We start from the raw sequence: 13,838 nt of genomic DNA on the forward strand, positions 1-13,838 counted from the left end.
ATGTGTGAACTATTGCATCTGACACTTGGAAGATGATCATTAATTCTACAGGAATATGATTTTGAGGTTGTTTACATGAAAGGAAAAGATAACATCATAGATGATGCCCTCTCACTATTACCAGGAGTGAGTCAAACTGCAGAAGTTGAAGAGCAATCGTTTGGATTTAATACCTTACTCATGAATGTCAACATTCATAGGAAATATTATTTGAAACTATGCTGAAGTATTTTGAGGTTACAATATGCTGATCCTCACTGACAAAATGTTACAGAAAAATCACTATAGATGATGTGCCTGGAGGCACTGTGGAGTGATAAAATGTGCAAACAAGATCAGTGGTTATTGTCATGTTCTGAATCTAAGGAGAAACATACAAAAATTAATGAAAACCTGTAGTCTTTGTTGAAAGGTCAAACTTTCTAACCAACAATGTAAAAGATGCATTACATTTGATTTTACATAGAAAACCATTACAAATTGTCACTGTTGACATGTGTGGTCCATTGCCTCAGGCAAGAGCAGGTGTGAAGTATATAGTGGATTCCCATGAGCTTCTCACCAAGTGACAAGGAAGCCTATAATCAAAAACTTGGCAGATGACTACATTCCTCATGTCAGTAAACCACTTGCATTCTGTCTGATAATGCTACTGACTTTATGTGATACTGACAGTACTTTTTGGAATGAAGTCGAATTAAACAAATATTAACTCTCTGCTATCATTCCAAAGCAAATGAGGTGGGATGAGTGTCTCATGAGTTGAACAAATTTATACGGATGCACTATCTCAACTGTCAAACTGCCTGGGTAGATTATCTCTGGAACTTCAAAATAATTTTTAATTATTTGGAACACTCCTCAAATAACCACACTCCTGCAGGTTTCGTACTTAGGAAGACTGGAGAGAATGATTGGATGGATAAAATCCCAAAAATCCCTAGAAATAACAACTCGTGGGAAGAAAAAAATAAAACAAGCATTAATCATCTTGACATTGAAGGCCTGTAAATGGAACAAATGCTTTGTGCTGAAGGTTTAGAATTTACTGGTGAAAAACAAGGTGTTATTAAGGAACCATCTTCAGTGTAGAGCAAGGAAAACAATAAGCGGCAACTACTGTACATAGACCCATTGAAACTGTAAACATAGGACATCCTCGAGCTTACTTGTTAGCCCATCCTAACAGTTACTGGGCTAAGGGATTGTGTCCTTACCAGGATCTGAAAAAAAATATTTTGCATATCAAGAAGATGTATTAATGCATTCTAAATGTTTGTAAAGAAGGCAGCAGCTCTGAAGTTTGTAAGTAGTGGCTTACTCTATGTGTTAGCAGTTACACAATTCAAATGTGTTAATTGTGTGTCTAATGAAGGCTTGCTACAATATTTTGGCGCAGAGTCTTCTGACTATCTTCAGGTGAGTACCACTGTAGTAGTACTGGCGCGTATGCGCTGAGCTCTGCTATTTAAAGCCATACTGAGGTGACATTGCGCATGCGCTGCTCAGCATGCACGTTCATAACAACTCCATGCACTGTGCCTTGCGCCCTCCACGGTGAAAGCTTGGTGTATCAATATCAGGTCGATTTTCATCTTTATGAAGATAACTACGCCGACTACAAAGTTTCTCTATAACAGGATTCCACGCAGAGTTTAGCTGATAACCGCTATCTCGATTGATGAAAGTCTCATTGTCAGACAATCTTATTTCCACAGATTCATTGATAATCGAGCTCCAAAAGTTTGACGTATGGGCCAAAATTTTTGTGTCATTGTAATTCATGAAGTGGTCTGTGGAAATACAATGTTCGGTGATTGCGGACTTGGTGGGCTGGAGAAGGCAAGTATGCCATTGGTATTCCACAATGCGTTCCTGCACAGTTCGTGTTGTTTGCCCTATAAATGATTTGCCGCATTCACACAGAATCTTGTAAACACCTGATTTATGTAGGCCCAGGTCATCTTTAATGGATCCCACCAGTGACGAAATTTTGGGAGGAGGACAAAAGATGACTCTCACTTGATACTTTCTCAATATTCTGCCTATCTGTGAACAAATATTCCCAATAAATGGTAGATAATCAGTTGACCTGAAGGCCTCTTCCTCTTCCTTGTTCCGTCGATTGTAGGTCTGCATCACTCTGTTCACTTGCCTAGTTGAAAAGCCATTCTTCAGAAATACTTTTTGCAGGTGTTCCAATTCCGCTTGGAGACTGTCGACGTCAGAGATGTTATGGGCACGGTTTTGAGAACGCCCATTGTTTGTGCTGGATGGTGACAACTAGTAGTTTGCAGATACAGGTCTGTATGAGTGGGCTTTCTGTACACTGAGTGACCAAGTGTGCCATCACTCTTATGATGCACCAAGATGTCTAAAAATGGCAAGCAACCATCTTTCTCTATCTCCATGGTAAACTTTATGTTTTCATGTATGGAGTTCATGTGATGTAAAAATTCTTGGAGGTGGTCCAAACCATGAGGCCACACTATAAAAGTGTCGCAACATATCACCAAAATACTGTCGGTTTAAAAGTGGCAGAGTTGAGTGCTCTCTCCTCAAAATCTTCCATAAAAAGATTGGCCATGACTCCCCATGGCAACACCATCAGATTGTTCATAAAATTCATTGTTAAATATAAAATATGTAGAGGAGAGAGTGTGCTCAAACAATGCTGTAATGTCTGCACCAAACATATTGCCAATGGGGTGTAGTGAGTCCACAAGAGGCACCTTTGTGAAAAGAGAAACTACATCAAGACTGACCAATAAGCCGTTACTTTGCAGCTATAGTGACTGAAGTCAGCTAATAAAATCAGTAGAATTCTTTATATGATGTGCACACTTGCCTATCACTGGTTTGAGCAAAGATGCCAAGAATTTTGCTAGGTCATATGTGGCTCCTCCAATGTTACTTACAATTGGACGTAATGGCACATTTTCCTTGTGGCTCTTGGGCAGTCCATATAGCCTAGGTGGAACTGAACTGTTTGGTTTCAGTCTCTTGATGACCTCCTTCAGTAGAGAACTATTTGATAGAAGTTCTGCTGTTTTTCGCACCACTTGGCTCATGGGAGCCTTATCAATTCTGTGATACATTGAGTCACATAATAAAACATTGATCTTATTAACATAGTCATCTCTTGGTATGAGGACAGTAGCGTTTCCTTTGTCAGATTTTAAGACTACTGTATCCACATCTGCTATCCTCTCCATGGGCGAGATGTTACTCTTCATTGATGCACCTCTGGTCAAAACACGTCAAGACTCTCGACGAACTTCCTCCGCTTCATCTGTATCAAGACAGCATACAGCTTCTTTGATGGCACTGACGAAATCCACTATTGGTGGTGAAACAGGTGGGGGAGCAAAATTCAGTCCTTTTGCTAGCACAGACACAGTCGCATCATCTAAAGTTTTCTCTGTCAAATTCACAACAGATCATCGAGTTGGAACTTCCTGCTGCATCGGTGTAGAAAGTCTGTCAATCTTGGAAGTTTGCCTTGTCACAGCTTTGTCATGGCTCCAGTTTGCTTTAGCCCATGTCACACCATCCACCCAATCCCACGACAGAGAAGATAGTCTTGTTGCCAATTCCAAATGTATGTGGAACATGTCCTATGACACAGAATCCAATTCACGCCGACTGACACGAATCCTTTCTCTCACCAAAGCCATGCTTGCTTCACATTTGATGTTGTTTGCAGCAGCGGTATTTATGAAATGCACAATTCTGACAAACGTTGGCATAATGTCCTTGTCTCTGCAACTTAATAAGAATATCAATGAGCTCAGCAGCCACACTCTTCTTTCATTATGTACTGTTTCAAGTGGAACTAATGTAACACAAAACAATGACAGTGTCTGTTTAATTTAGTTGAGAAAAAGTGTCACATGTACCTCATTATTCTGCAAACTATGTGGTTAGGGTTTTACAGCTCGTAGAAGTTCAACAGCAAACTATTGTAGCAATATGCTGATGATTGTCTGCAAGCCATTCACGAGGCTTATCAAAAGTTGCGAACAGTGAACTGGCCATATAACTGTGTAATATTGGGTGGTTGTGAACAGTGAAAGTAAAGAACTATGAAATGCATTCCATAAATGTAATATAGGTTTTTAGACATATGTGCATATTTTATAAGAATTGTCTACCTCAATTTGGAATTGACAGTTACATGGTTCGGTTTCTTGTCAAGTAAGGCAGAGTTGTTATATATCCTGTGTGTGTGTTTATTTTTATTTTTATTTTTATTTATTTTTTTTTTTCATGCTGTCAGCAATGTACTCAAACATTCCTAATCTTCCATTTACATCAAGACAAAATGAACATTATACATAATATTCATTCAAATGTGTTATGCACTGAAAATAATGATTATGTCGCTGAGTTTTTCAATTTCATGAAATACCTGAAACACAGTGCATCTACAATAAGTGTTGATAGGCAACCAAAATGAACTGCAATGTTTCTGATAATATGTTCAATGCTTCACCTGACAATATTTAATTTTTTTATTACTATATTCAAAACAAGTGTAAGCACAAATTATTATAGCAATAATGTAACTCAGGGCTGTAGACTCAGTGATTTATGCTGGAATTCCCTTGAGATATGCCTAAAGGGGAAAGCAAGTTGTAAGATTCCAGGAAGTAAAGGAATCCAGTCTTGACCAATGTAATTGCGTGTAAGGAAATTGTTGTCAATGTCAAAGTACATAAAATTGAATGAAAACAACAACACATAATCTGTACACAACAACAAATATATCTATATAGCAAAACATGCACACTCTTTAAGATCAGATGTATACACAGGGTATGTCCCAAAAGTCCCCAGAAAAAAATTTAAACCATTTATTCATTATCAATTTGCAATCTTTTCAGTGCCTTTCAAAGCATTCTTCCCCTTCCTTTGATGCACCATTGCCAAAGCTTCAAAGATTGAAGGTGCCCAGGCAGTCGTCAATGGGAATCTCCTTCACAGCATTGTTGAAACTGCTTTTACTGCCTCCAGCAACCTATGTTGAGTTCCTTTCAGGGTTCTTTTGATCCTTGGGAACAAAAAGAAGTCCACTGGTGCCAGATTGTGGCTGTACGGTGTGTGGGGCAGCATTGCAACACCCATTTTGGCCAGCAATTCAGAGGTAATAAGTGCAGTGTGGCTTGTCATGTTGTCATGGTGCACAGTCAAATTGTCGTGAATTTCTTTTTGGACACACTGAATCCTGCAGTACAACAATCTGAGTGCTTCACAGTGAAACTCCTTGTTTACTGTTCGTCCTTGTGACACGAATTCACTGTGAACCACAGTTTTTCTGTCAAAATATTAGCATTGCCTTGATTCATGATTTGCTCACCCTTGCTTTTTTCAAGTGAGGGGACCGCTTAGTGTGCCACTCGCTGCTCTGATGCTTTGTTTTGGGAACATACTCAGAAATGCATGTCTTTTACCCCATTATGACTGTGTCCAAAAATTCTGGGTCCATTTTGTAGCACTCATGCAAATCCTGGCACTTCAACAAATGCTGCTCCTTCATCTCACTCATCAGGATTTTTGGCACCATTTTCGTGCAGACTGCAAACATCTGAACAATTAATTGTCAGACCTCATTCACAATGTGATGCACTTTCTGCACCAAGTCATCCATTTGTGGTGTCGATGTGTGTCTGTAAAGGACTCCCAACCTTCCCAGAACTTCTTGTGACACATGAAAGTTTGGCATTGTTTCATTGCCCCATCACCACAGGCTTTCTCAAGCATTTCTAGCATCTCTTCCCCAGTTTCACAGAGAACTTCACAGCATAAAACTGCTCCGAAAATTAGTCCATTTTTTGTTTGATGAGGGTGCAGTAGATACCTCCGCATGGAGCATGACCCTGCCTCAACAACTGCATGCAGGTGATTGACACTGGTTTCATTTTGAAGCTCACATCCCCCACCAACTTCTCTGCCCAAAGCTCTGCCCCACCATTTGGGACATACTTTGTTTCAGCAAGACATTGATTAACTGTGAAACCCGGCCTGAACAAGCACAAAACATTTCATGTAATAGCATGAATTTCTTAGCACCAGCCAAATGTATAATGCATAAAGAAATTTTACTGAGTGTATATGGTGTATGAACAAAACAGTTGAACTATGGATTTATCGAAAACATAACATATAGGTAAATAACCCGAAATTCCAATTCAATCCCACTCCTAATCAGACAATATCTGAATGAGATAATTTAAAATGGTTTTTGGTCTTCAGCCACAGAAGTTTGAACAATGAATGGTAGCAATGACATTTTGTAACCAAAAGATTCTGCTTCCATTGGGGGCCATATAGTATATCACGTTTGTGTTACAAGTTTACTGTTCTCCAGAGTAGCTATTGTCTGTGCGGTAGCAGTCTTCTGCACTCAATGCATATTGTTCTCTCTGCTGCTCATCATTTGGTCAGAACCCATTATGGGATTACCAAGCGAGGTGGCGCAGTGGTTAGCACACTGGACTCACATTCGGGAGGACGACAGTTCAATCCTGTCTCCAACCATCCTGATTTAGATTTTCCGTGATTTCCCTAAATCGTTTCAGGCAAATGTCGGGATGGTTCCTTTGAAAGGGCACGGCCGATTTCCTTCCCACTCCTTCCCTAACCCGAGCTTGCGCTCCGTCTCTAATGACCTCATTGTCGACGGGACGTTAAACACTAACCACCACCACCGCCACCATTATGGGATTAATTACTGAATTATGATACATTCTGCTCTGGTTCGATTAAGAAGTGGGGCATATGAATTCTTACAGCAATGAGATCACAATTTTGACCATTAAGAATATTGTAGTGTTATTTGTGGATTATTGGGAAGATACTAATAAATGTCTCCACCATCAAAGGGCAAGGCTTATGCTTCTACTTATATGTTCAAGCAATTATTATCACACTGTATAATTATCTGTTTTTTTACCATCACAGAATATTTCTTTTAAAGAAGCTCAAAATTTAGCGTGGACTTCAATGCGAGATGCTTATAATACATAGTTTCCACAGAAAAACTTTGTCCTAAAACCTAACAGAAAATCCAAAGAGATTCTGGTTGTATGTGAAGTATGCTAGCGGTAAGACACAATCAATGCCTTCTCGGCACGATAGCAATGGAGATGCTATCGAAGACAGTGCTGCCGAAGTGCAGCTACTAAACACAGCCTTCTGAAATGCCTTCACAAAAGAAAGTGAAGTAAATATTCCAGAATTTGAATCAAGAACAGCAACCAGCACAAGTAATGTAGAAGTAGGTATCCTCAAAGTAGTGAAGCAGCTTAAATCACTTAATAAAGGCAAGTCTTCTGGTCCAGACTGTATTCCAATTAGGTTCCTTTCAGAGTATGCTGATGCAATAGCTCCATACTTAATAATCATATACAACTGTTCACTCAATAAAAGATCTCTAACCAAATACTGGAAAGTTGCACAGATCACACCAATATTCAAGAAAGGTAGTAGGAGTAATCCACTGAATTAAAGGCCCATACCATTAACATCTATATGCAGCAGGATTTTGGGACATATAGTATGTTTGAACATTATGAATTACCTCAAAGAAAATGGTCTATTGAAACACAGTCAACACAGATTTAGAAAACATCGTTCTTGTGAAACAAAACTAGTTCTTTACTTGCATGAAGTTTTGAGTGCTACTGACAAGGGATTCCAAATTGATTCCATATTTCTGGATTTCCAGAAGGCTTTTAACACTGTACCATACAAGCGGCTTGCAGTGAAGTTGTGTGCTTATGGAATATCTTCTCAGTTTTATGACAGGATTCATCATTTCCTGTCAGAGGGGCCACAGTTCTTAGTAATTGACAGAAAGCCATCGAGTAAAACAGAAGTGATTTCTGGTGTTCCTCAAATAGAGTTATAGGCTCTTTGCTGTTCCTTATCTATATAAATAATTTGGGAGACAATCTGAGCAGCTGTCTTAGGTTGTTTGCAGATGACGCTTTTTTTTATTGACTAGAAAAGTCATCAGAAGATCAAAACAAACTGCAAAACAATTTAGAAAAGATATGTATATGGTGCAAAAATTAGCAACTGACCCTAAATAATGAAAAGTGTGAGGTCATCCACACGAGTATTAAAAGGAATTCATTAAACTTCTGTTACACGACAAATCAGTCAAATCTAAAGGACGTAAATTAAACTAAATACCTAGGGATTACAATTACGAACAACTTAAATTGGAAGGAACACACAGAGAATATTGCGGCAAAGGCTAACCAAAGACTTTGTTTTATTGGCAGGACACTTTGAAAGTGTAACAGATCTACTAAGGAGACTGCCTACACTACACTTATCCATCCTCTTTTAAAATACTGCTGCACAGTGTGGGATCCTTACCAGATAGGATTGATAGAGTACTTCAAAAAAGTTCAAAGAAGGGCACCACGTTTTTGTATTATCACGGAATAGGGGAGATAGTGTCATTGAAATTATACAGGATTTGGGATGGACATCATTACAACAAAGGCTTTTTTGTTGCAGAGGAATCTTCTCATGATATTCCAATCACCAGCTTTTCCTCCGAATGCAAAAATATTTTGTTGCCACTGACCTACATAAGGAGAAATGATCATCATGATAAAATAAGGGAAATCAGAGCTCGTATAGAAAGATATAGGTGTTTGTTCTTTCTCTGCACTATACAAGACTGGAATAATAGAAAATTGTGAAGGTTGTTCAATGAACCCTCTGCCAGGCACTTAAATGTGATTTGCAGAGTATCCATGCAAATGTAGATGTAGACATAGTATGGTGGATATGACCAGTTTATTGTTTGGAATCACATAGCATGCAGTTTGGTGATGAATTTATTTCGGTCTTTACTGCTGAGTATTTCCAAATTTATCCATGCTGACCATCAGCTGTACAATTAAGCACACATTGCACCATGTGTAGCTCCATACCAACCACTCAAAATAGAAAAACTGCAACAATGGAAGTAGGGAAAAGGGGTTCATTCAAATATAAATATTAAATTCTTAGCTAGTAATATATTTTTATACATCTTGAATGTCCCTTCAGTGTTATTCAGTCTGCTCATTTAGCACACAGGTCTACCCTTGAGCCCACAGATGAGCCAACATATCTCAGAGTGATGCTCGACAGGTCCCTCAAATACAAACATCATTGTGAAAAAAGAAAACACAAAGTAAGGTAGCTGCAAGGAATAATATCCTCAAAAAGCTAACTGGCAGTATTGTGCTTAGAACCACTGCTTTAGGACTTTGGTTTTCCACAGCTGAGTATGTGTGCTCTGTCTGGCCTAGATCAGAGTATGCAAAAAAATTCAGCATAATTCTTAATGAAACCTGTAGGCTAGTAACAGGATGCATGAAGCCTACTCCAATGGAAAGCTCCACAAAGTTCCAGGTTTCAGCAGTCCCAAGTCTTTTAAGGTAGCTCATGAACATAACAGGCAGTTCAAAGAGACTTTTTATGAGCATCATCCACTATATGGGAGACTTTATGGATTAAAAAGCTAAAATCAAGATATCAGTTTCTCAATTACACCTTGGATGATCCCCTGGTCTGCCACCCCATTTCAGAATATCCAACAAGTGGTGCTGAATTAAACTAAAAGTTACAGAAAGTACTAAACTGTATCAGTACTGGTGTTGCCTCTGTAAAATTTAATCCGGTAAAATGGGTCCTACTAGAACCTGATGACAATAAGTGCGACTGTGGAGAAATACAAAACATGGAGCATTTTCCAACATGCCAAAATTGTCCTGCACGTTGCTTCCTAGATGATCTCTGGCTAAGCAAGCCTGACGTTTTTGACTTAGCACAGTATTGGGCCGAAAAAGTAACAGCTCCAGACACAAAAAAGTAAAATAAGTATTGGATTAAAGACCACTGTGAAAATAACAGAAGATCATGGGTACCTTGGCCCTCTTTCTAAACTCCCCAAATCAAATCTAGCATTATACAGGGTTGGGCAAATGAAAATGGCTCAGAAAAAGGAGTTGCAGGGAAAAAACAAACACAGCAGAGGAAAGGAAATACAGTACAAACCTGACTATAGCAGATGTTGAAAGTGGCCATCATTCATTTTTTAGCAGTTCTGGCCATGTTTCAGAATGGCTTCTGATTTGTTCAAAACAGATCCTGTCTGATACCATTTTTGGACTAAGTGTTGCACAGCAGTCTTTGCTGGCACTTTGACACCATTAAATTTCTCAGCAAACAACTGACCATACCATTTCCATGACTTTGTTGTCACATAACTTTCTACAATGAACATCCACTGCTCCACCGTGAATACTATCATCTCCTTTGCACTGCTCCTCTCACACTGACACAGCCTGCACTATGTTCTGAACTTCTGTGGATCACATGGCAGGCATACACGTGGTGTGCACATCATGGAAATGTGGTTATATGCATACATTCACATCCAATCATATCCAATCATCCAGGACACTTTTATTTTCCTGACCTTGTATTTGTACTTTGTGTCCAAATTAATAAAACTTTTATAAGTTAATTTTCCATTCTTATTTGTCTACACATTTTCGTACCATGGCATGTTGCAATGGATGGTCTTCTTATGTACATAATTTGTATACTTAAGATCAAAGTTCTACAATGGTTCCATTTATCTAATTTTTTCTCCTTCCAATATTTCAACATTTTTAAGGTATTTTGTAACAAATTATGAAAAAAGAACCACCATTAAATGACCTTACAAGTAAGAAGAAAGATTGCAACAAGAAGTTGCATACACACAATGCATTAAATTGTTTGTTGTAACATTACCTGATTCAAAATGATCTCGATAATATTCTTCACCCCTCCATGAGCAAAATGCCATTTTTGATTATGTCTGAAAACAGCAACAAATTTTAAATTACAATCATGATCGTCACAGGTGGAACAAATTTTAAAGACATGATGGCTGCCATACAACAGCAAAAAGGATTACTTAAAACAATACTGCTAAGGTAACAACACTCTTCTAATACTATTAAATTGGCACACAGATGTTTGATTATTAATGTGTTTGCATTGAAAGCATAATTTTCCTGGTTTTGAAGCTAATGTAATGCCTGCCCTGACTGAGTGACTCATCCACAAGGCAAATTGTTCATAGAAATTACAGCAAGGAAGTATATGCATTAGGTTGATATATTATAAAACAAATAAAGAGTAAAACACAAACATACAGGATCTTGGAAACAATATCACATAGTTTTGAATTCAATAAAATGACAGAGTAAAATAAGACATACCCTATTAAAGTCATTTTTCCCTTTACTGAGTATCATTTAAAGATTTATTCAACATTGTATAGTTTTGATCATTGACTAAATAGTAAGCAATATTAAATCTACATCTACATAGATTCCACAAGCCACCATATGGTGCATGGTGTAAGGTATCCTGTACCACTATTAGTCATTTCCTTTCCTATTCCACTCGTAAATAGAGCGAGGGAAAAATGACTGTCTATATGCCTCCGTATAAGCCCTAATTTCTCGTATCTTATCTTCATGGTCCTTATGCACAAGGCATGTTGACAGCAGTAGAACTGTTTTGCAGTCAGCTTCAAACGTGGTTTCTCTAAATTTTCTCAAGAGTGTTTCTCAAAAAGAATGTCACCTTCCCTCCAGATATTCCCATTTGAGTTCCCGAAGCATGTTTGTAACACTTACATGTTGTTGAAACCTACCAGTAACAAATCTAGCAGCCCGCCTCTGAATTGATTCAATGTCTTCCTTCAATCCGACCAGGTACCAATCCCAAACACTTGAGCAGTACTCAAGAGTAGTTCACACCAGTGTCCTATATGTGGTCTCCTTTAAAAGTGAACCACACTTTCCTAAAATTCTCCTAATAAACTGAAGTCGACCATTTACCTTCTCCAATACAGTTCTCACACTCTTATTCCATCTCACATTGCTTTGCAACATTACACCTGGATATTTAAATGACTTGACTGTGTCAAACAGGACATTAATAATACTGTATCCAAACAATACCAGTTTGTTCTTCCTACTCATCCGCATTACCTTATATTTTTCCACATCTAGGGCTAGCCACCATTCATCACACCAACTGGAAATTTTGTTTATGTTATCTTGTATCTTCCTACAGTCACTCAACTTTGACACCTTACTATATGCCATGGTATCATCAGCAAACAACTGCAGATTGCTGCCGACCTTGTCCACAAAATCATTTATTATGTAGAGAACAACAGCGGTCCTATCACACTTCCCTAGGGCATTTCTGATGATACCCTTGCCTCCGATGAACGTTCAACGTCGAAGACAACATACTGGGTTCTGTTACTTAAGAAGTCTTTGAGCCACTCACATACCAGTGAATGTATTCCATAAGCTCATACATTCATTAGCAGCCTGCAATGGGGCACCATGTTAAATGCTTTCCAGAAATCTAGAAATATGGAATCTGCCTGTTGCCCTTCATCCATAGTTTACAGTATATCATGTGAGACAAGAGCAAGCTGAGTTTGCACAAGTGATGCCTTCTAGAACCATGCTGATTCATGGACACAAGCTTCTCAGTCTCAAGAAAGTTTATTGCATTCAAACTGAGAATATGTTCAAGGATTCTGCATCAAACAGAAGGGGAGATATTGGTCTGTAATTTTGCGGGTCCTTCCTATATACTGGAGTCACATGTGCCTCTTTCCAGTTGCTTGGGACTTTGTGCTGGGTGAGAGATTCACGATAAATGCAAGCTAGGTAATGGGCCAATGCCATAGTGTGGTATTTGCTTTCAAATCTTTCAGTTGTTCCTCTACACCAGGGATGGTCATTACTATGCCATCAGTATGGGAGCCTGTCCAATGGTCAAATGACGGTGTGTTTGTATGATTCCCTGTGTGAATGTTTTCATGAACATTAAATTTAAAACTTTGACTTTCATTTTGATATTCAACTGCCACATGACACAGATCAACAAGGGACTGACTGAAAGCCTTGGACCCTCTTAGTGATTTTACATAAGACCAGAATTTCCTCAGGTTCTCTTCCAGATCTTTTGCTAAGGTGATGGTGGTGCTTATTGTATGCTCCGTGCATCGATATTTTCAGATGCACGAATCTCTTCCAACCTTCACTTGTCATCATTTTTTAAATGTGTTCCCTTTTGAACTGAGAGTGCAACAGCCTCTCTACTTCCTCAGCATCCTCTGAATTTTGCTATTGAGTCATGGTAGGTCTTTTCCATTCTTTATCCACTTAACAGGCACATAACTCTCCAGACCATTATTTACAATCTGCTTAAACTTTGTCCATAATTCCTCTACACATCTTTTTATAGAAGAATTCTTCAACATGTTCATACCAAGAAGAATAGTGTTATAAAAACTGATGCTGTTACAAGAATGAGACTCCTATTGCCATTCCTTCAAATTAGCTGCCACAGTAAATATAAAACTTTACCTGAGTTGCAGATGGGCACAACAAAAAGACTCCCACAATTAAAGCTTTCAGCCATTAAGGCTTTTGTCAACACACACACACACACACACACACACACACACAGCACTCCACTATATGGTAATTAGCAACTTTCCTTTTCATAATATTTTTACATTCCATGCTGGATTTTCCATTGTCTGAAAACTTTACCTCCTTATTCAAATTTAGTTGTGAAGCACATTTTAAAGATGCATACAGGAATTAGCACAAACCAAAACTGCAAACATCTAAATTACCATGTAATAAATATTTAGATAGTAATTAACATGTGTTTCCATGCTAAAAAGTAGGGCACAGTATCTCAATTACTTTTGCAGTGAAGTTCTATTGCAAAAC

The 13,838-nt window shown here is 38.4% G+C and overlaps 1 long non-coding RNA gene across 1 annotated transcript in view; it reads right to left on the minus strand.

The window, feature by feature from the left end:
* Nucleotides 1-13,838, minus strand: part of LOC126236093 (uncharacterized) — a 108,943-nt gene that overhangs the window by 57,453 nt on the left and 37,652 nt on the right. Inside the window, exon 2 of the long non-coding RNA XR_007544869.1 lies at nucleotides 10,810-10,876. This is a non-coding gene — a long non-coding RNA (uncharacterized LOC126236093). The remainder of the gene's footprint in view (nucleotides 1-10,809; nucleotides 10,877-13,838) is intronic.

Source organism: Schistocerca nitens, chromosome 2, assembly GCF_023898315.1.
Source record: "Schistocerca nitens isolate TAMUIC-IGC-003100 chromosome 2, iqSchNite1.1, whole genome shotgun sequence".
Classification (NCBI taxonomy): domain Eukaryota; kingdom Metazoa; phylum Arthropoda; class Insecta; order Orthoptera; family Acrididae; genus Schistocerca; species Schistocerca nitens.